The sequence below is a fragment of the Mus caroli genome, unplaced genomic scaffold, assembly GCF_978045245.1.
Source record: "Mus caroli unplaced genomic scaffold, Mus_caroli_1 scaffold_14, whole genome shotgun sequence".
NCBI lineage: Eukaryota > Metazoa > Chordata > Mammalia > Rodentia > Muridae > Mus > Mus caroli.
This window is the reverse complement of record NW_028227269.1, coordinates 72,751,732-72,775,748: the sequence shown is the minus strand read 5'-3', so window position 1 is coordinate 72,775,748 and position 24,017 is coordinate 72,751,732. Positions and strand designations below refer to the sequence as shown.

The 24,017-nt window shown below is 43.1% G+C and overlaps 1 long non-coding RNA gene across 1 annotated transcript; it reads right to left on the bottom strand.

The window, feature by feature from the left end:
• Positions 1-12,573: 12,573 nt before the first annotated feature.
• LOC110307205 (uncharacterized) lies at positions 12,574-23,804 on the bottom strand. The gene is made up of 4 exons (XR_002379364.3): positions 23,539-23,804; positions 22,362-22,485; positions 13,082-13,197; positions 12,574-12,971 (listed from the first exon to the last, which is right to left on the bottom strand). It is a non-coding gene; the product is annotated as an uncharacterized LOC110307205 (long non-coding RNA).
• Between the last annotated feature and the right edge of the window lie 213 nt (positions 23,805-24,017).

Genomic DNA, 24,017 nt, shown 5'->3' with positions numbered 1-24,017 from the left:
TTCTGTCATCATGTCTGTTGTCGGAGAGTGTTTCATTCTACCATAACAAAATATCTGAGACTAAGTAGCTTAGAAACAACATTCCTTACAGTGACAAAGACAGCGAAATCGAAGATAAAAACACTGGTCAATTCAGTCTCTGGTTCCAAGGTACTGTGGAGCCTTTACTGTGGAGTCTTTCCTCTTCCAAAGAAGAAAAGGATGTGTATGACAGCTACCCCAATGCTTTTCTTGTAGTAGCATCAGTTCACAATGAGTCTTTGTGACCTAACACCTTCCATTTGGCCCCGCCTCCCAACACTGTTGCCTAGGGATCAAGGAGGGATAGCCTTCCACCACATTCCTGAATTGCCTTACCCCAAGGGACCTCACAATTTCATCTGTCTGGGTCTCCCCTGAGCATCTGAGCTCCTAAGCTGGACCAACTGTGTCAGGAGAATGTAGAGACCCAGGTGGCCATTGGCTGACCAAGCCAATGGCTTCTCTCTCTCTGTGTATAGTTCATTTTACATTCTGAGTGAATCTGTCTTCTGGGAAGGTTCCATGTCTGGGTTCAGCCACAATCGTCACAGCTCAGCCTGTTCTTTGGTTTTTACCTTCTACCATCGCCCTTCTTGGGATATTTGCTTCTCTTCAGTTTGAAAGCCACTTTCATTTGAAAGTTCCCCCACTGTCAATCTGTGTGACTCAGAAAGCTTTGGCCTGTGCTTACCCTCTCTGCCCAACTCCCCAACCTATTCAGTAATACCCAGCATTCTTCGGGCTTCTGACCTGTCTCAGAGCCACCTGGACTAGTCTCTCAGCTCAATCAGTCGGATGGTTATGAATCCAGCTGTGGCTTGCTTTGCAAAGTCCCTCCTGCCTTCCCACTTCCTGTTACACTCTCCCAGACTTGATAAGTATAATTTCTTCTATTTTACTTTGAAGCACCTGGAAATACTCTTAAGCTAAATTCGTTTCAACAATTAACTCTTGCTATTCTACGAACAGGCTGCTTTCTTTGTTAATCCCCTCTTCTCCCACACCTAATACTATTTTTTGGCTCGAACGGATTCCCAAAAGTTCACCTCAGCCTTACCTCTGATACTAGTAGTCAGCAAGCTTACAGAGTGGCCATTCTCTCCAGAGAATTAAGACCATCGATCTTCCCCATCAGGTGTTGAGACGCTTCTCCATGGTCCCCATAGCCATCTGTGGAAGGATCTTGATTACAATAACAGTAGAGAGCATTAACTCACAATTCCACAGAAACGACCCCTTGCCATATTTTCCAAGGGCTCTCTGTAGACGTTAATCTCTCGAAGCAACTCTGTGAAATAAACACTACTAGTCTCATTTTACACACAAGGAAATGGGCTGGAATGATAAATTAGATTTTGGGGGCTGGTTAAGAGCACTGACTGCTCTTCTGAAGGTCCTGAGTTCAAATTCCAGCAACCACATGGTGGCTCACAACCATCCACAACAAGATCTGGCACGCTCTTCTGGAGTGTCTGAAGACAGCCACAGTGTACTTACAAATAAATAAATGTTAAAAATGAAAAGAAGAGGGGAGGGGAGGGAAGGGGAGGGGAGGAAGAGAAGAGGAAGAGGAAGAAAGAGAAAGAGAGAAAGAGAAGAAGAGAAGAGAAGAGAAGAGAAGAGAAGAGAAGAGAAGAGAAGAGAAGAGAAGAGAAGAGAAGAGAAGAGGAGGGGAGGGGAGGGGAGGGGAGGGGAGGGGAGGGGAGGGGAGGGGAGGGGAGGGGAGGGGAGGGGAGGGGAGGGGAGGGGAGGGGAGGGGAGGGGAGAGAAGAGAAGAGAAGAGAAGAGAAGAGAAGAGAAGAGAAGAGAAGAGAAGAGAAAAGAGAAGAGAAGAAATTAAATTTCATTGGCAGTGAATGGGAAAATAGAAACTGAACCCAGGGGTGCTGGAGACAACAGCAATGATCAACAGTGTCTTGGGGGGCAACAAAGGCACTGCAGGCTTTAGCCCTAGTGTGGAAGCCTCCTGGGTCTGCCCCACTAGTCAGCACTAGTTTTTCTGGGACTCATGTTGCCAAGCTCCAGGCTGGGGTTCTAAATTCTCCTGCCTTCTCTTCCTGACTATGGGGCTACTCTCCTGCCTGTGTTACCACCCTAAACTCTGTCCCTTTCTTCCATCCTAGTCCCATCCCCCTGCCCTTCCACCACATCTCTAGTCACTACTTCATGCTTCTTTTTGTTCCAATATTTTTTCTCCTCCGCTACCATTAACTGTATGCTATGTTATCCACATGTATGGACTTATGGACTAAAGTCCTTTGTGGAGCCTCCTTTATCAATATTATATACATATATATATATGTATATGTGTGTATACATATATGTATATGTATATATTTGATAATATTAATAATATTGATATGTAATATTGATATATTGATATTTATATACACACATGTGTGTATGTGTGTGCACATATATGTGTTTCTTTATAATTGTTTATTTACTAGTCTTACAAATCACCATAGCTACAGCATCCTGTATTTATTTGGGTTGTTTTATTTTATGACCCAGGGTCCCATGTTGCTCATGCTGGCTTAGAAATTACTATGTGGCTCAGAATGGTGCTGAACTCAGGATCTTCCTGCTTCTGCTTCACAAATGCTGTGATCGAGACATGTGCCACCACACCTAGCTAAACATGCTATTTTTAATGTCTGTGATATAGTATCATCCAGCAAGAGGCTCAACTAGTTTCTTCTGGCTCTCACATTTCAAAACTTTATTGGGGTGCCCATATTTTCATCCATTAATGAATGCATTACAATCACATTGCTGAAAGATTTTGCTTGTTTGTTTGTTTATGCTGAGAAGCACACGTCCACCCTCTGGGAGCTCAGAGTGGCTTACCAATTTACTGCAATATTGTTATGTGACCATGAGTAAGGGGTTATAGGAACACGAGCAACTTGTCTGTGACTACACTAGTGAAGAAAACAGCTCTCCCTTTCATAGTAACCATTTCTAAGTTATTCTTTTAAATGACAACCTATCTATAATGTGTGGAGAGCCGTGAGCAATTGCCATCATGAGCCTCCGCTGTGCCTAACTGGTAAACAAGTAATGTGCGCAGGTGCAAGAGTAAATTCGTGCCAAGTCACTGCCCATCCCCGGGTGTGGTGATGAGGCTCTGGGAGAGCAGCCAATCAGGTGTGGACAGGCCACACTAAGGTGTATATAAGCAGCACCTTTTTGGTGCTTGGGGTCTTCCTCTTCATGTTGAAACTGGTGTAATAAAGTTGCTGCAGAAGGATCCGGTTTCTCACGCGAGTGTTCTTGCTGGCGAGACAATAGCGCCTGTGAGAATAATGTATAAAATAACCATAACCAGACACCCAAACCCAAGGGGCCAGGATGATGACTCTCAACAACTTCTTCCTGCTGAACACAGGTGATAAATCTTTAAAGGGATGGGGAGGGTATTACATACATGTGCTGCTACATCAGATGTTTACATGGATACTAGGACTGCAAAACTGGGTTATGCCTGCACTGCAAGCACTTTACCAACTGAGCCATCTCCTCTAAAAAATTTGGTTAGACTTCAGAAAGCGAGCTTTAGCATCTGTTACTCCGTCTCTGTGTGCTTAGAAGGCTCGGGCCTGGCTGAAGTTCTGACTGGATCTGTCTAAAAGGCTGGATGAAGCGAGGCCATAGAGAACCAGCAGTTTCTGATGCTGTTCTGGAAGCGTCTCTGGACAGCATCAGAAAGCAGGGGGCTGGAACAGCAGGTCATTTCAGTGTCCCCTGGGAGGAATCGTGTCAGAGCGACAAACGATGCAAATGCTAGAGAGTCACAGGGAGCCAACATTTATTTCTTTGGAAAGCAGTGTGCACGGAGGGTAGAGGCCAACCCCAGGTGTCTTCCTCAATTTCCCCACTTTAAGTTTTTGAGACAAGCTTTCTTGCTACTTGAGAAGTCAGCAAGCCCCAGCAATGCCTCTGTCTCTACCTCCCAACATACATGTGCTGCTACATCAGATGTTTACATGGATACTAGGACTGCAAAACTGGGTTATGCCTGCACTGCAAGCACTTTACCAACTGAGCCATCTCCTCTAACCCTGAACTCTTCTTTTAGGAGCATGTGTTTTAGACACAGTTGTTTTGGGGGAAAGCTGTCTAAGAGACAGAGAGGGCTAGAGTGATGACTGGGAAGCTATGATGTTCTAATCAGGATGCAAACTGGGTGTTGTCATTACCTCCAGGAGTGTCTTAGTTAGGATTCCTATTGTTGTGAAGAGACACCATGACCATGGCAACTCTTATAAAGAAAACCATTGAATTGGGGCTGGCTTACAGGTGCAGAGGTTCAGTCCATTATCATCATGGTGGGAAGCATGGCAGCATGCAGGTACACATGGTGTTAGAGAAGGAGCTGAGAGTTCTACATCTTGATATGCAGGCAGCGGAAGGAAACTGTGTGTCACACTGGCTTGTGCATAGGAGACCTCAAAGCCCACTCCCACAGTGACACACTTCCTCCAAGGCCACATCTACTTCCATGATAGTACTGCTCCCTATGCACCAAGCATTCCAGCACATGACTCTATGGGGCCATACCTGTTCAAACCACAAGGAGTCTGTGCTCAATACCACAACTGTGCTTTTGTCTGTGAGCATCACCTAAATTCTCCTCCCATATCCATGACCATTCCTTCATCTATTGTTCCAGGATAATGGGACACAAGTTTATGAAGCAGTAGGCAGGCAGGAATGTGCAAAAATCATCTAAAATATTCTTCAGTTGAAACCAAAACCCAATGGAAATATACGAAGTGAGAGTAGCAATCATGTCAGCCATCTGTCTGAAAGGCACTCACACCCTTAGAGCAAATCCAAAGAAGGAAAAACACTAAGTTTTGGGATCATGCCCAGGATTCTTTTCTTCTAAATATAGAAACAAATATTTAAATCCCCGGTGCCTTTACACCAGCTGTCCTGGTCGCTCCCGTGGCTCTACCTTCCACAAGTCAACTGCTGCTTCTCCCTGGGCATCACCTAGGATGATGCAATCAGTTTGTTTCCATTCAATTATGCAGGGATCCGGGAAAGGATGCAGCATTCAGACCAGACACAGCAAGCTGCTTAGCATTTTAGAATGCTTTCCAGATCCTAATGGCCCATCAATGACATCAAAGTGGAGAGTTTCTATAGTTGCTTCATCTTGAAAGGCAGAGGCAGCACTTGCTAGTTTATTTAAGTCCCTTAATTATTCACTATCAGTACAGAAAATATCCTTTGAGAATTTGACATGGAAAGGAAGGTTTAGCCTAGGCAAACTGTATAAAAAATAGGGCAGTGGGGATAAAGGTCCATAGCCAGGACAGTTTCTCTCTCCACAGTGACCACAGTCTTGCCCCAGACACCCCTGGTAATTATATAGACAGTTGAGACACAGCTGACTGCAGGAGTGATGCTGACCATCTGGCATGTACATCTGGCTAGTCACCAGTAGACGTGGCCCTGAAGCACCTTGGGCCAAGTCTTCCCAGAAGGAGGCCAAGTGGGGGTGACATCATTTTAATTTGATAATTAAATAATCGTCATGTATTTTATATGACTAACAGATGAAATGGAGATTATGAGGTAGCAGATTAAGCCTCTATATTTGCCTTCCTTATGAACTATCGGAACACTGTGGGAAGAGTCGCCCTGAGTGAGTCTGCATCTTAGTAATAATAATACGTCTCCATCTCCATTTGTCGTAAGGATTCTGCGATGCTTGCATTGACACAGCACCATTATCACACATCACATTCCAGTCATCACATTCATGAGGTAGAGTAAAAGTAGCTTCCAGGTAAATGAATGCTTGAAGATAGTTATCCCTGTGTGGAACTCATGGGAACAATGGAAAAGACCTATCCAGCATGAAGAAACATCATTAGTGATATGTTCACTATCTCTGGTTCAAATTATGCACACGTTCCCAGATCCCACTCATTTGTGTGGGTCAGTTTGTTCTTGGGTTACTAAAATAATTATACGTGTAAGCAAGATGTCTAACTAGATGTGCGCAGAAAAAAATAAATAAATGCTGTTTGTGTTTTATTGCAAACACCTTACCCTGGCTACCACACACGACCATGGCTTATAGAGGACTTGGCTGCCATTTGTTTGCAATGGCCGTAACAAACACTTGAGAGAGCTAGAATGCCTCTCTCTGGTAGCTTCCGCCTGCCTATTTCTCTAGGTAAATCTACCGTCAAGAAACAGCAGGCACAGCTGTTGAGTTAGCTGGAAAGACAGCGACCATCCTAGATGCTACATCTATAGACCACTCTGTCTTCTTGTTGATGACTTCGGCTACCTGACCTTCATGGGTCAGTCTCAGTAAAGAAAATGCACCATGAGGAGGGTGCATCTTCCAAGCCATTAAACAAATGTTGCATCGAAAAAGAAGCAAAACGTCCCACTTTTAAAATGTGACCTCTGGAATTCAGAGACATCCCGCAGCTGCCGCCTCCAGGAATCCACCTCCCCTGCTTCACAAAGGGTTCCATATTTTGCCAGTAATAAAATTTTATTAGTAACATGTCAAATACGTCGTAAAATACAGTTACCTTTCTTCTTCCTCCCAGCTTAAAAAAAAATCCAATCAAAACTTCAAACCATGACCCAAATATTTTTAAAAGTGAAAAAGACATATTTTAGGTTATGTAACAGATACACATTTCCCCAAAAATAAATGTTGTAGAACGCCATCTGCTCCGCATCTGAGTGTGTTCCCACGGAGCCAGACTTCTGCTGCTCCCCCTTCATTAATGGGTTATTATGACACAGGATTTCACAATAGCGATACCAAGAACTCATGACCAGAAGAGAGCCTGACAAAACCGCTTGCCATGCTCAAACTAGACAACTTATGCAACTCTTCATTTACCTTGATCCTTCTCCACCCCTATAACTGGGGGGGAAAAAGGGGGGTCCCTGGCAGGGGCAGGGTCTTGTAAAGAATAGAGCTCAAATGGAGTTTGAACCAAGGAGTAAAGAAAACAACCGGAGTGACTTTCTAGCTTGGAGTTGCCAACACCTAGAATCTTGGGTTTAACATCGAGTATTTTGAACCACTGCTACAGATTTGACCAAGCAAAAGATTGTCAAAGTCTTGTTAACTCTGGAAGCGTTTTACGCTTGCTCCAGTGTGATCATGTGGAGCTCCCCACGGAGGGGAGAAATGCACTGACTGGTTAAGACAGTGACAGAACTCTTACTCATGCTCCACTTATGCATTTGATTTGGACCCAAACTTCCAACCATCAAAATCAATTTCCACGCACATTTCACTGTGTTATATTTGTGACTATTTGGGACAAATGTTTTATGGCTTTGTGATATTTCTTTTTGCCATTTATTTCTTTCCCTCTGGTTTTTTTCCCCCTTTCAGACAAGGCTGTTGCATGTGGCCCAGGGCTGATCTCTAAGTCACTATACAGCTGAGGAAAACCTTGACCTCCTGACCCTCTTGCCTCTACCTCGTAGGCACTGGGATTGCAGTCGTGCGAGACTCACGCCCATCTGTGTTTTATGTTTCTTAAAAGGAAAAACAAAACAAAACAAAATGTGCTATGGAAAACAGACACAAGCATCTATGTGTACGCTTACATTAGCAGTTCCGTCTTGAAATTACAAATAACCTTTCTATTCAAAATAGCATTTACTCAGAAATACTGACAAAATGAAGACATGGGTCCCATTGAAGACTTTAAAAAAAAAAGAACCTGTGTTTTTAACAAGAAACTGGATGTCCAAGGGGATTTCAGAAGTACCAACCCAAAAGAATGTTCTTAACTCAGCCAACTGTATAAAGCAAGCCTTGAGGAAAGACAGAATTATCTTCATGTGGGAATTTTGTCCCAAAATGTAACAATTTTTAGACATGATTCACTCTTTCAAAAAATGGCACTTGTCATGTTGCTAACATATAGTAATAAAGTTTAAGAATATGTAAGTTGACATATATTACATAAAGTATTTGAATTAATTATATACAATCTTTGATTGTTTCCAACACAGGGATTTTTCTCAACAAAACATAGCTATCATACTGAATTCTAGAAACAAGAAAACTACCTTACCTCACAAGCACTCGGTGACTAAGTCTTGTCACTTTTTAACAGGAACTGTGTTCAATCAATAATGTTACCATGAACGGATTCTAGTTTGGTAAACTCTGGAACTCTTTCTCAGAGGAACTCAGCCAGAATTTTTAAGCTATTATCCTCCTATGACTATCTCTGGGCAGATCAATGTCCATGCAAGAGAGAATGGACAGAAGACTGGGGATTAGGGACAAACTGCAAGTCAGAGAGGCAGCTCATGGGTCAGAGAGAAGAAAGATGGCTTCAGTAGCAGGTGTTTTGTTTTGTTTTGTTTTGTTTTAAAAAATCCCCAAATCCATTCAAATCAAAAGACACATGAACAAAAGCTGGCTCTCTAACCTTATTCATGCCAGACCCAGCTTTTAGGCCGTGGTCTACCCATTATGATTGTCCTTTACAGCTTTCCTTGACATCAATCTTAACCTGATTCACCCTATAAAAGAACAAGAAACTAGAGAGATGGAGGGGGTGTTGTATACTTTGTTTCCCTGCCACCTCCCAAGCAAACATCTGAGGTGAGTGTAGACTAGCCTCAGTACCCAGGCAACACAAGCATCCTACGCTTGCCAGCGTAAAATAGGCTGTGAAGCACAGTGTGTGCATCCCTTTCCTGACCTGCTCCGTGTGAGCAAAACTCCCTCTTCCCTGTGCATCTTATCGCCTGCAAACACTTTTGGAGAAAGATGTCGGGTAAACATTCCAATTTGGAAAAGAAGAGGCAAGTGTCAAATTCTCTCCGTCATCTTCTAGGGAAACCGAGCAAGGTGGCTGTGTGTCGCTCAGGTCCTGCCCCCAGGTCTGGCACAGTGCTCAACCCTAGGAGTATTTTAGTGAGTGCTGAACTGTACTTCTGTCTGAGTCCCTGGGCACCGTCTTGCTTAATCTTGAGATGTGGCCCATGCATTTGAATATATGCATTTGTACACAGCCTCAGGATTTAGCATCTCCTCCAGCTGTAGTTTCTGGGCTTTTGTTTGTTTGTTTGTTTTTCCTTCACTAGTCTGTTCAGAGTCCAGGTTCAGTGGCATTTTGAGGTAATCCCATACTTCACACTGTTCAAACCTCATCTGTGCTGAGTGGAATCTAAGGTTAGGCATCATTGCTGAATCCATCCACTCAGGCGGCAGGTGCTTTATGTACAGTGGCCACACGGAGGAGAACATGAGCACAGCAAGCAATAGACCCTGGCAGAGCAAGCAATAGACCCTGGCATGGAACAATCTAGTCTTTCACTTAGGGGCCCTGCCTGTCACCGCTCCCCTGGCCCTTGATTTTCTCTATTTCTCACCTCCTTTCCTAGTGTCTGTGTGTTCTTCATTGCCAGGTTCATGTGTGTGTGTGTGTTAGGAGGGTGTCTGTGCATACATATCTGTGTATATATCTATGTGTGTATCTGCATATATCTGTGTATGTGTGTCTCTGTGTGTGTGTGTGTGTGTGTGAGCATCTGTGTGTATCCATGAGTATCTCTGCTTCTCCATCTCTTTGTGTCTGTTTCTCTCATGTGTGCATGTATGTGTATCTGTATGTCTGTGTGTTTGTGTGTGCATACTTGCATGTGTCTCCATCTCTCTGTGTGTATGTGTGTGTGCATCTCTGTGTGTGTTCTTTTTGCCACACCACCCTCAGGAGAGCTGTACATCAATGATGCTCAGATTGCTCATCTCAGTTCCCTCATCCCAAGGATGGCTTCTGTCTCCAAAGGAAGGATGCCTAGAGACAAAAGAGCTGTAACAGATACATGCAGAAGTCATGATCAAAGCAAACCTGGATAGAATCTCCCTATATCCCAGCATGCCCTGGTGAAGTCACAGCTATCCACGGGCTAACCCGGGAGAGTCTGCAGAATTTAAATACAAGTTAGAAAAAAAATCAAGATAACACTTGTCAACTCCTTATCTATGAGCTGTTTATTAGGGAAAATTATTTCCACTAAAAAGTATTTTTTAAATCATCTGTTTTTAAATCAATGCATACTTAAATAAAAGAAGAATCACAGATACCACTGGCTTCTAAGACAGCTTATATACGAATGTATAGATCAAAGCACTCAGGTACGATGTCTTGAAATAAAATGGATTTTTACATCTGTTACTGGTTCTTTGTCTGGGAGTTCTGGCTTTGTTTAATGTTTCTGACACACAGGAAATATTACAAATTTACACTTTCTTGATTTTTCTTCCTCCTTTTCCTTCTATCCCAAAATAAGCATCTTTCTATACTTAGCCTTTGTAAGCATGTGCATTTTTACAATGTCACTCCTGTTATCGTTGGTGACCTCTTTTTAGAGACCTTGACATAAGTCACACCAGGTGTGCATTTCAGTAAAAACTTAAAAAGCATTAGATAACTGATTCTATTTTTTAGACTTATAATGGCATACTAATCCTATCAAATTTGGAGTTTCGGACTAGTCTCTATTTTAAATAAATCAATATTTTTGAAAGAAGTTTTCTGAGAAATGAAGCCTTTTATAAGCAATGAAATAAAAATATTAAAAGTCTGTGCCAAATCTTGCTCTCCAATTAAATCCAAAACATTTTAAATATTTATATATGCATTTCAAAGACATCTCACCATTCATACTCACTTGTCTGTAAGTCTTTACCTCTTATTATAAATGGTACTTTATTCTAAAGTAATTTCCTTAATGTTGATTGATAAATCTGACACTTGGATCAACTGGGCATCTTTGTAATCTTGCACAATACAAAGCAGTTAGAGCCCCTGTATTCCTTGAGCACATCACTTTAGTGATCCACCAAGGGGCCAAGTGAGGAATCCGTACAGTAAGATGCAGACAGCCTCGGTTACAAGTCAGAGCCTCAGCTGGGGATGACACTGTGTGGACAGTGGCCATATTTGAGCTACAAAAGCTTGATTATCTTGATCTAGCGTCGTCTTCCTGTCTGTCATCGTTCTGTCCAAAGCTTAGAAAGCACACCTGTAAGCAAATGTCGTGAAGCCCTTAGCAGGATTTCCACGCCACCCCTGCACGGCTTGCTTTAGAATCTTGCCTTTGCTGGCTTCTCGGCCATAGTCTCCCTAACACTAATCTTTGAGTCTTTGGTATTTTCTTAAATACACCTTTGGCACCGAGTTTCCCCAGTCGATTTTATCAGTAACAGTTCTTTAAATGAAATACTCCATTGGACAAAAACTTCAGACCCTGGATTCAGACGTCTCACTCAAACCTCAAAAACACACGATGAATCACTTCCAGCAGTTTCATAAACCTATCCAACTTGTTAAATCATCGCCCTTCAAACTGTAAAACATAGGAACTTATCTAGAATTCTCCCCAAAGGCATTCTCTGACATTTTGTTAAGCGGTAAGCGATCGACTACTGTACAAAAATCAGTGCAATGTTTTACTCTGGCACCTCGCGTGAGCTCTGAGCAAGGCGAAGCAATATCATCATGTCTAAATTTTGTCGTTCTCACCAACTTTCCAGAGCAGGTTTTTAAAAAACATATAAACCTACTAAAAAACCATGTTCTTCCTGCCTACCCATTTCCTGAGCTTCACAGCCTATAAGGAAAAAACAAAGCTCATAATAAAGTCTAAACTCTTAAAGGCCCATGACAAGTTTTAATCAACCCGTAGAACTTAAAGATGATCCTATATGCAATGCTAATTTACTACAGCTCATTCTTAGAGAAAAGGTCTGCTCAGACCAAATAAGGATAATCATCAACGACAACAACAACAACAAAAATAAATAAATAAAAAAGAAAGTAAATGAGCTTGGGGGGAGGGGCCGGGAGGGAGGACCCAGCTGTCACAGTCAGCAAGCAAGCCTGTCTGCAAGCAAGCCTGTGCTGCCCCCTCTTGGCTGCCACTCATGGTTAAGGACACTAATGACAAACAAACGTCGGGCACAGTGACCAGCCAAAGCATTTCCGAAGGAACGAATCTCATGGAGTCTAGAAAATTAGATTCATTCCACCTTTAACCCTCAGGGTCACAGCATTATCAATTTAATATGCTTTCTCTCTCTCTCTCTCTCTCTCTCTCTCTCTCTCTCTCTCTCTCTCTCTCTCTCTCCTACTTTTCAATAAGAGTGACTGAATTTAGGTGAAGGAATTTTAATCTAACACATTTACTAAAGATCAATCCATTTCTATCTCAAAAAACAAAAAAAACCAAAAAACCAAAAAAGTAACCAAATCAAACAAACAGAAAACAAAACAAAAAACCACCACCAACAACAACAAAACCAAAAAGACCCAAAACCCCTTCCTTCTAATGCATCAGTCCATTGTTTTACAATAAAATGGGCATATTTCCATTCATGGTGATGGCACTAGGGGGTGCTGGGTAATACCCATGATCCTCTCCCCTTGGTTCAGCATGCATCTCATCACTGAGATCAAGTGCACTGGTAATGAGGGTTTTCTATTAACATCTTCACTATAAACAGTTCAGGCATTTAGAAACAGAATATCAATGAACTTAACAGTTACTTTTTAATTCATTTTATAAATGAGCAACTGAGAATTTTGCTCCAAGTGGTCACCAGTGTAGCCCATCCCATAGATGGCGCTCTCCGAAGTGTAAGGCACAATGTGGTAGGAGTGCAGCTCTTCATAGTAAAGAGACTGGGAACAGCACTCCTGTACCATAAACTTCAGCCGTTTTCTTGCATCAGAATAAGCAGTCTTATAGCAGGGAGCTTCCTTGAAGTATTCATAGCTCTCTTTCTCCGTCTCTAGGTGTATCTTCCTCAGCAAATTGTTAATTAACACAGACCTTCTTAGGTAGGTTTCTGGGTCTTCAAGAAACCTGAGCTTCTCCAGGGAAAGTTTGAGGATGCAAGTCCTGTCTTCCGGTAATATCAGGTGCTAGGAAGCAAACAGAACCGTTATTCGCCACACACAGGACACTAAAAACTAGAGCTTTGTGCTACCAACGACATTCGGGAGGGAGACTTAGGAGAAAAATAAACCCTTACTTTTGGAAAATACCCATGGTAACCTTGATGTAGATCTTCTTCTTCTGCATATTTTCTCTTAAAGTAGGCTACTTTCGACGTTGTTGATGAATATAATAGGACTTCTCTTGGATAAGCTAAAATAGAAAAACAGTTGGAGAAAGGTCAGGTGGCATTGCAGCCAAGAACATTTCATCATATAGAGACCATTCGTAAGCAGAAACCCAGCCACCCCAGAGATTGCCACCTGTTCACCAAACAGCACAGTCGCTGGCAATTGTCTTAAGGTCACAATACTACTGACGGAGAAATGCCATTTGAGACACAAAATAGATTGTCGAGTTTAGGGTTCTACGTCCATTTCCTTGTGCAGTTCCAGAAATCAAGTTCAAGTGAGGTTTAATTTTGTGTGCGAAGGAAACTTCTCTTTGTAACAAGTGAAAACCACTACAGAAAACCACAGCCCATCGAATTGCAGAGTTGTGGAGCCAAAGGACACATTTACAAGAGGTGCCCACACATAAAGCTCAGGGAACATTGCAGAACAGCGGGTAGAAAGATAGTCAGAGATTCTGTCTCCTAGTAACATTGGAAACTACACACAAAGTCTAACCGACATGACCACCCAGATGTGAGCTGAGCAAGGACAGACAGATCAAACTGGACAGAAAGAAGCCCAAGAGGCATCAAGCTTATACAAAGAGCTACAGGCAACTTAGGAACGCTAGGAGTGGGAGCCGCTATCCTCCCTAGGGGAGAGCACACCAATTGTCCAGCGCTAAATGTGTTGGCCATGAAAATAGATACACAAGTGACATCATATGGACTAAGAGCTATATAGAGAAATAAGCAAATACATATACGTCATGCAAAAACAATTGATAAAGAGAGAGAACTGTGAATTTGAAGAAGAGTGGGAGGGGTGTTTGGGAGAGTTTAGAGGAAAGAAAAAGAAGGGGGAAATATAATTAAAATACAATTTCAAAAATAAACAAATTTTAACTAATTGATATAATGGTCCTGACATTTAGCATAATTGAGGTTAATAATGAGGAAATTATATATGTATTGTAGTGTAATATGTGAAAGTAGAAAACCTTTGTTTCCTCCTTGAAAATACGACCGCAACTGAGCTTTCTGACTTTAAAAGAAAAACAATTTAGAGGTCGCAGATTTCCAAAGGAGTTCCCAGAATGTACTCTAGATGGCACTGTGGCCACAGAAAGGAAGCAAGATCAAACTCCCAACACATCAGATTCCAATTCAAAACAGAGAGAACTAGAAAACCCAGTCCCTTTGGTATTCACTCAACCTCTGCAGTCCAGAGGGGAAAGCAAGCTTACATTTGAACTTTGTTTACTTCACCCTAACCCAATAGTTCAGTTAGAACCAAATGATTCACAAAATAATTAGCATATAAAGACATGTAGGCTTAATAAATTTACACTGACACTTGATGCTTTTCCTCTAAACTCTAGAGTTTTTACAGGCTTAAATATTGAAAATGTGCTCTTCAATAACCTGCTTTGTGTCGTGTTTCCTTCATCTTGGAGCCATGCCTGCCTAGCTTCACACAGCCCTCCCTCCTGCAGCTGGATGCTCTTCCTGAGCCAGTAAGGAAAGCCTCATACCTCACCTCAAGCATCCCAAAACCTCACTGCTGTCACTGTGGATTAGAAACCCAAGAGATCCCTAAGCTAGTATGCGTGTGTTTTATTAAGGGATCCAGGATTCAAAGCACGTGTGCATCTGACCAAAAGGAGAAGGTAACACGATGAGGACACGTGACTGAAGTTCCGAGAACAGAGTTCCTGGATTGGATGAGCAAAACACAGTTTATGTCGATTTCTCACTTACTTGAAAGGGTTAGGGGAAAAAATAAAACCGATCAAATAAATAAAACAAATGCATCTGCCCCCAAACCCAGTTTGCTCTCCTTTCCTTTTTCTTTTGTTGTTTTTTGTTTTTTGTTTGTTTGTTCTTTTGTAAGATACAGAGACTGCTAGGGTTACATTGAAAGCTATTCATCAGATAACTAAATAACAAAGCTTTTGCTTATCCCTTGTAATAATGACTCCTATTGTGTGCATGCACACATGTACATGTGAACATGTGGTGTGTGTGTGTGTGTGTGTGTAGTATTGGGTATGTATGGGTTCCTGTCTGTGTACACACCTATGTGCACATGCAAGCAGAGTCCAGAGGTCAACATGGGTTTTCTTCCATGATTGGTCTCCACCCTACTCATTCGAGATAGGGGCTCTCACTGAACCTAGATTCACAATTGAGTAGACTAGCTAGCCAGTGACCCCTAGGGAGCCTCTTGCCCTCAACTTATTAGCATACAGGCTATAGGTCCTTACCACAGCCTGGCTTTTACAGGGGTGCTTGGGCTCCAAACCCAGGTTCCCCTGCTTATACAGCAAGCACTTTACATGCTGAGCCATAAACGTCCTCTATTCCTCTTTAATTAATTGTCTGACTAACTGATCTAACAGTGGTTCTCAAATGTTAACACACACCAGAATCTCCTGTAGGGCTTCTTAACTACTGGGCCCTTTGCTCACCTTTCCAGTGGGTCCAGGGGGGGGGGAACTTTTGCACCAAATCCAACTGAGATCTATGCCAGCTAGCCTGGGAACACATTTTGATATCCCGAGTGTTACAGCACCAGGCAACTGTACTAGCAGGCCCTAAATGTTGAACTCAGCCAATCAACTGACACCCAAACAACTGGGTTGATTGATATTGTTATTGTGATTTCTGCCTCCCTTTGTCAGCTTGGGTGCTTTCTCTTTTTTTGCACCATGAACAAAGCCAACTTACATTGTAATTACACAGTAAAGAATAAAGTCTATTTTCAACAGCAGTCCCCAGGTTCACCTTAAGAGGATCAGTGCCTATTGTTAACACTGGCACTTGGGCAGGTCACAATGTTTCTTGGAAAAATCTAATGAATTACTCTAGTGAAGGGAAGAGTGAGGAAAGACTTGGAAATTAGAAGCACAGCCTTGCCGTAAGCAACATTGTTTCCATCTATACATGTGTCCTTTATTACATATTGGCTTGCTTTGCCATCTTAAGTATGTAGCCATTTGAGAGCAACACAATGGACTGCAAATTGCAGCCTGGAGCACCAGGTGTCAAATTTACTGTTCTGTCCTCCACTCCCCACTGATCCTCCAGGGAAGCTATTTCAATTTAACAGATCAATATATATATATCAATATATATATATATATATATATATACATATATATATATATATATATATATATATATATATATATATATATATATGAGAGATGCATGGATGATGCCTAGATGCATGGATGGATGCATGGATGGATGCATTAATTCATGAATGCATGCATGGATGGATGGACAGACAGACAGAATCAGTGACTGATTCTGGGTCACTATATTCCAGAAGTTACACTAAAATATAGAATGCAACAGACCCTGAAAATACAAAGCAAATTCTCAGAGGTCTAGACTTGAGCCTGTTCCTCCTGGGCGAGGAAGGCTCTTAGTCACTCAGTTTATTGTTCTTGAGGAACGCCCCCCACCCCACACACACACACCCCACTGGTGAATTACTGAGCACCTTTGCCACTGCTGTCAGTTTAGCAAGTCCCTCCATGCTGGCTGCCTGGCTCTTTGCAATGTTTTCCACATCACTTTTTGGAGGATGGTTTTAGCCATTTTGAGGCTAAAGCGTGTAGCCAACGTAAGTTGCTACATCTGTTACTTGCTAGATTAAAACTCAAAATCTTCTGAGCTGGCAGCTATGCGTTTTGGCCGTGCCTTTCAGCCTCCTCTGAGCACAGAGGAGCAAACCAGGGCCCAGAGGAGACTCTAGCTGACAGCCAGTTGTGTAGCTAAGAGTTGGGGGTCTGCAAGTGGGTGGAGGCATAGATCTCCTCTCAGGCTCTCTTAGTTGTGTGACTTTAAACCAATTGCCTAGACTCATCACAAACCTCATTTGTTTAGTGGCCTTGATCATGCACTGTGACATCACACCTAATACACGGTAAGCCTGCGGTTGCAGGTCGAATAATGAGCCAATAAGACAGAGCAGTCTCACAAAAGCCAAGTGCCCCCCACCCTACCTGCTCTGATCTAAAGATCATTTCCACCACCCAGCCACTCGGAGAGGATTGTTTATTAGTTGAAAACCTCCAGGAAGATAGTTCATTTTACAAATCCCACACCAGCTCTGAGACTGCGTTTCTGGTGTGTTACTTAATGGTTATACATTTGTGGCTAAAGGAAAAGAGGGCTGTCTTCTAAACATTCAGCTCATCTCCTGGATAATTCATCAGTGCTAATCTGAATAATCAAAGATGTTCACTTGTCGAGATTGAGTTGACGGAGATAAATGTGCTTAAGTTCCAGCAGCCAAAAAAAAAAAAGCTTGCAGTTCACCTAAAATCCAATGAAATAAACAAGACCAAAATGACTATATGCCTTTAGAGTCAGCATTCTAGGGTCTGGGGATAATAATACATAAGCTACAAAACTGAATTGAGCTGAGCTGGAATTTTTTTTTTTTCTGAAGCAAAATAGCTAATGCTGGTTTGAACATAAAACTTACTTTTCATGTTGTAGCCTCTGGGTTACACAAAATGTCTGTGCCAGGCTCCATGAATGTCACAGCATAGGAGCTCAACAAGTAACACAACAGAAGCCACAGGTCAGAGTGACCCACCTGTCATTAGAGCCCTGGCAGGGCAGTTCATACATAGGCCTTGCAATAAATGCTTAAAATGCAATTACAAACGATTGTTTCCTTATTGTTCTGCCATTGCCCTCCAGGCAACTGGGATCCTGTGAGCATTCAAGCGATTTCATTTGGTAGGAGGCCCAGGGACAGTACATTAAAGAAGCATCATCAACAAATTAATTTATAAACACTTTGAAAGGGCAGACAGCTGCGAAAGAACAATCCCCACCTCGGTAATTTTTCTTTTTAGGTCAAAGGAGATACCCAAGAAAAAGTAAGGAGCTTGTGCGTGCGTTTACTACTTTCATCTTAGTAGTCTTTAATTTTCCCAGTGTTCTAAAGAACACATAGTTTTAAAAAAAAGGGGGGTGGGTGGGAGCAAGCTGAAGCCACCTGGTTAGAGGTGTGCATCCCAGCCATGGACAGAAGGAGCGGAGGCTGATCTGTGGGGAAAGTACACACTAGCCACAGCCGATGCCCATCGTAGATAAAGCCTGGTCTTATCCTTTCTCGTTTTGTGATGTTAGCCTCTGGCCTTTGAAAGTCTACCTGTCTGTCTAAACCGTGCTTAGCCAATAGGAAAAGTATCTCATGTGGCAGTTTTTATCCTAAGGCTGTAAATACTTTGGTTTCAAATTATCTAATGTAGCGCTGGTGATGTAACTCAGTAGAGCACCCAGCTTGCACGCACGGGGACTTGGGTTCAATCCTCGGTGTAGTCAGGAAAACACAAAACAAACAGCAACAATGAGAATTATCTCATCTGACCCGTTAGCCGTGCTCGGCGGTCTTTCTGCATGGCTTAAAGCGCTCCAGCAGGACAAAACCCAGCTCTGTCATTTGTTCTGTGTCTTTGGGAAAGAGACTGGCTTTTCTCTTTTTCATGGGGTTGGGGTGGGGGAACAATTTTCAAAGTACTGATTTGTATGTCATTTAGCTGACAGGATGCTTTAAAATCACTTTCTTTGGTGTCTGTCACATGAGCTCATAATTTCAGTTCAATTGCTGTTATGCAGCATTGTTGCAATGACCCCTTTTCAAAAAAAAACATGAATATATATCTGACTCAGAAGCATCCTATTATATGTAGGGCATTTATGTCCTCATTTGTGTGAACCACAGGTTACATAAAACATTCATGAGTACGTTCATGAAGGCAGATGGGAACAAAGTCCAAGGCGGCACTACCCCGCTTCTCATGGACATATAGCTTTGCTGATATTTGACAGTGCTCTATCAGCTACCTTCATTCCGTCAATACCCCCACAAACACCCAGTACCTTTCTGTATGATCTGCTCTCTAACAGCAGAGTTCAGTGTCGGTGTTTAGCTCTGAATCAATGGAGTAATCTTTTTCTTCAGGTTTATCATCTACTCCAGGCACAATATTGATTTTATTGGCAGTTTCAGATTCCCAACAAGTTGCAGATTCTGCAAGGCTTTCTTAGGGACTTCCAGGGATACTGATGGCCAGTGATTTCTCGAGGTAGCAGCAACACTGTCTGCTCTGAGCCAAAGCACAGACATGGACTATTGAACAGAGCACCAGCAATCCCATAAGCCCATCCTGTTCTACTGATCACTGAGCCAGAGAGAACACCATTAAACAAGAGGTGATCACCTAGGCAATAAGGAAGTTACGAGGCACCACAGCCAGGCTTCGCCAATGACCGAAGCCGAAAACAGCGAGCTTGCAGAGCACACCTTAAGATTTACAGCTTTCTGGGGGGGGTATGGTGCCCCTAACCCTGCATCCTTCACTTCACAACACAGGATTGACAGAGAATGAAAATTGACCAAGCAACCTTTCTGATATGAAATATCAAAAAAAAATCTAACTGATAATATCTAGAGAAACACTTTAACTCTTGTGTGTACCCAGGGCCAGTGCTCAGAGAGGAGAGTTTTGACTCCTGACCTGTGGGTCACAGAGTCATTTAGAGAGTCCTAAGTGGTATCATTCACACCATCTTTTGTTTATATATTACCCATCCATATTTTATTTGGGCTGCCCTGACCAAGGCCAGCTTTGCTCTTGTTGTCCAAGGTCGGTGTGACACTCAAGTCCAACCCCCATTCACTTTTCTGGGAGCCTTTGCTCTGCTCTTACAGGGCTTTATGCTTGATCTTACGGTGTCTGATTTGGGTTCCCAACTAGAGGTTCACTAGCAAGAAAATGGTCTTTACCAGTGAGGTGCTTTTCTTCTATGGTATGGAACATCCTTGTGTAGCACTGTATTCAAGCTCAGACAATCCCCCAAAGCCACTGTCTGTCTCACCCCAATATGATCTCTTCGATAATGTCCCCAGCTTTTTCATGTCCTGGCCCTTTGGCTAAGCACCTGAAGTCTCACGGACTCTCTACTACATCCCTGCAGGGTTCCCAGTCTCACACGTGATCTCTTCCCCACCCGCTCAACCATTAGTATTTAGAAGTCTCCTATCTCTCTGCTGTTGGGAAGATGCTCTCTTGAAAATGTGAAAGCAAATCGTTGGACTTTCTTTTCCTAAATATAAGGCTTTTACAGTACTGAACACAACATTAGTAAGCCCTTACTGTCTTTCACTAGTGCCACCCCCTCATTATTCCCACTGAGAATTGTTAGCAGAAACTGGATGGGTCGGTATTGGTATCTTTGTATAGTTTTGACTGGGAAAAAAATTAAAGTAATTGTGTTAGAGTAATAGGGGGAAATAAAGTACTAGAAGTATTTAAATAGACAACTCATTTTTCAAAATTAAATGTAAATAAAAAACTTAACAAGACTAGCTTCTGCAGGACCCCAGGCCCAACATGGAGGCAGGTTTCTCTTCCTTCGCCTCAGTTCTGAGTTTGGTCAGTTCATGCTTGCCTCTGTTTCTGAAAAGGCTATTTTTCATTTTTACGTTTACATTTTTATACTTGTATTTTTACATATTTTATATTTCACTTCATATGTGTGTTTTCATGTCAGTTTCAGAAGCCTGCGCTGCCCAGGCAGGCAGTCTAAGCTGGCTCTGCGCTGGCTTTCAGGGACACTTTGGACTCCAATGTTTACCCCGTTGAAACCAAGTCATGAGCAGGGAACCAGGGAATAGAAGCCTTGATGTAGATTTCAAGGACTCTGTTGTGTCTCAAGGCATCTTCGAGGCCTTACAGAAGTTTCATGACATGAATCCGAACATGAATGTTAATGTGCTCCTAAAAACTTCAGCATAGAGTGCATAGAGTGAGCAGCTGGAGATGGAAGGCTGTCACCAGATCCTGGTTTCATCCCTAAGCCCTTGTTTGCCCTGAGCTTGATCTAGGCATCATATCCCAGACACACATACTCTTTATAACCCAGAGTGTGCAAGCATGGAAGGCAGCTACAGTGATGAGGGTCACTGCAGATTCACTGCAGCTGTGAACCCACCAACATCACTAGGATTAAGTATTTACTATCTTCATAGCATTTACTTTTTTAAAAAATTAAGGACTAAATACTATGATAATTTTAAAACAGGCATGTTCACCAAAATCTGCACCGTATATATTCTGCATATTCGACTTTCATGATGAAAGTCAAGACTAAATTTTGAGAAGCCCTTTGACTTTTTGATTGTGACAGTTGTCTCAATGGACTAGCAAGTGACATTCACAAGCATTTAAGAACATAGGGGGTTTAAACTTCTATGTATATTGCATAAGAAATGGGATATATATATATATATAATATATGTGTATAAATTATAAAACTAATACATATATACAGGAACCAATCATCATGGCTGAGAAAGAGCCATGCACAAACACTTACACACACCCCTGGAAGACCGCAGTAAGTCTCATCTGTCTCCACAAATTTGTTCCTCACAATAAAACATGGTAATTATCATGGAAGAAGAGAGGAGGGTGGCTGGTACTAAGAGCTAATGAACAGTTTTGGGTGTTGTATATATCATTATCTTAGCCTCTAATATTAAATGGACGATTTCAAGGTCTCATGACATTCATAAAGCCATATGAAATCAGAGCAAGTTTTTGGATAGGAATCTGAATGGATCCCCTCCAACTGGAGGGTACATCTTTTGGAATTTGTCATTATCATTCGATGGGCTAGTCACCTCTGGCAGGGTACTGCCCAGAGATGCCTCAGTACACACAAAGTTCCAAGGTGCTAGGGACCTGAACATTTGTTTATGCATCAAATTCAGTCTTATAATTGGGAAGAAAGTAGTTAACTCTCCATGGTCTCTACCATAAGTCTCCATGTAAATTAGCATTCCAAAAGTCCCCACAACCTCCTATGGCAACTTGAAGGATTCTCTCTTGGTTTCTTTCACCCCAGACCCACACGGCCAGTGTGCTCAGAAAGCTTCCACTTGCCATCTTCCGGGAGCCAGGCTCCCTCACTTGACCCACCCAATTCACAGGGGTCTAAGCGAGGAAAGTCTGCCAGCCTACAAATGTCCTTTTTACAGAAAACCTTTATTGACTTCTCCCCAGCAACCGCCCATATAAACAGCCCCCTCTATTGATCCTGGGATGTTACATTAGCGTTTATTTCTCTGGATACATATTTAAACAGTAATTTCTCTTCAGAGGGTGATTACCTGGTAATGCTGACTCAGATCGAAGAGTGTATGTCTAGGACAGCCTCAGAAGATTTGGTGAGAACTCCCCTTGGCACATGGAACATGTCTCACAGCCTCGGGCTCATGAATGGGGACCTGGGATCTTGAAACAAGGAGACATAGTGGCATAAGACACCTCTAAAGAATCAGGGATACAGGGACATGAATTAGTTATCAGGGCAGGAGAAAGCGGGTGGGGGGGGGGCGGCACTGAGACGTTTGAGGTGGGGCCGATCTGGGACATGGTTTAGAAAGAAAGATAAACCTTCAAACTCAGGATCACTTAAGTTTAAGTAGGAGCGACGTCAACTCCCCCTAAGAGATCTGAAAAGTGCACAATAGCTCATCTTGCCAGTGATTTACTCGAGCGGTTATTTTGGGGAAATGTGATTTAAAAAAAAAAATCACAGCCAGCTCTTGTATAATTTTAGGCTGCATCACCCTCCAAAATCACAAAGCAATTAACTCAAAACACCATAACTTGGTCTTTCTCTGACATACTGACTCTTTCTGGCAAGGTCTGAAGTAGCTGCTCCACGTTTGAAGATAGTTCTCAGCAAAGGGTTCCGTCTAACCACACCTAGTCTGCATGGCTGTGTGCTCACGGATCTCATCATCTTCTATATTTAGAGAGACGGGCTTTCCAAGGGAAGACGGGCATCCAATAAGGACGATCCCATCTAGAGAGGTGAGTTACTATGGTTACTGCTCAGGAGGCTGAGGACCAGTGAACCACTGCTCCTGGCCAGCTGGACCCTTTCCAGATGAGGACCTAAAACAGAAGCCCGTGTTGACTGAATTTCGTGGAGCCTACTTCGTGTCGTTTTATTCATAACCACGGACTGCCTTTGGGAGCTGCCTCCAGCTCTCCAGTCTCGGGCAGCCAGGCAAAGCAAAATCAAGGAAGGTGGAAAACTTCTAAGCACTAACAGACAGTAGCGAACAGAGGGGGAGTCCCAATATGCAATCCTGGCATTTAAAAAATCAAATCAAATTATTCGGGACCAGTGGCTGGTCACTTTTCAATGGCTGGGGGCAGGGTGGGATCCGAGGCCAAGTCCCTAACCTCCAGCGGTAGGGAACGCGTCTTCTCTGGGCCTCGGGTCAGATGCCTGGCTGGAGGGGTCCTGGCAAACCTTGAGAGGGGTCCACTCACCCGAAGACTGCGAGTGAAAATGTTTCACAGCTCCTGTTTTTTCGCGAAGGTGTCACTCTTCGGACGGGTTCTGACAGCGACAGCAGCGGCGGCAGCGACTGCAGCTCGGCGGGGCGGCCGGCTCCTGCAGGTCGGTCCCTCCTTCTCTGAAGCGCCTCTCGCTCCGGCTCAGAACGCGAGGCGGGCGCGCGGCTTTTCTAGGCGCGCATTGGACCAAAGGGAGCAGATGTTATCCGGTTGCTAGGAGCGTTGCTAGGAGGCGATGACGCCCCTCCACCGCCCGAAGCAACTTTCCTGAAGGTCTCAGGCGCCAGAGGGGGCTACTGAGAGCCAGACTGGGAGCTCTACCGGGAAGGAAGGCTGAGAACGAGGGGTCCAGCCACGGGTCACGCTGACTTGGTCCAGGAGAGCTGGCGACGCGGGAGCGGGAGCGTCGCGGGCCTGAGCGTTAAGAGGAGTCTCGCGTCCCAGAAAACGGT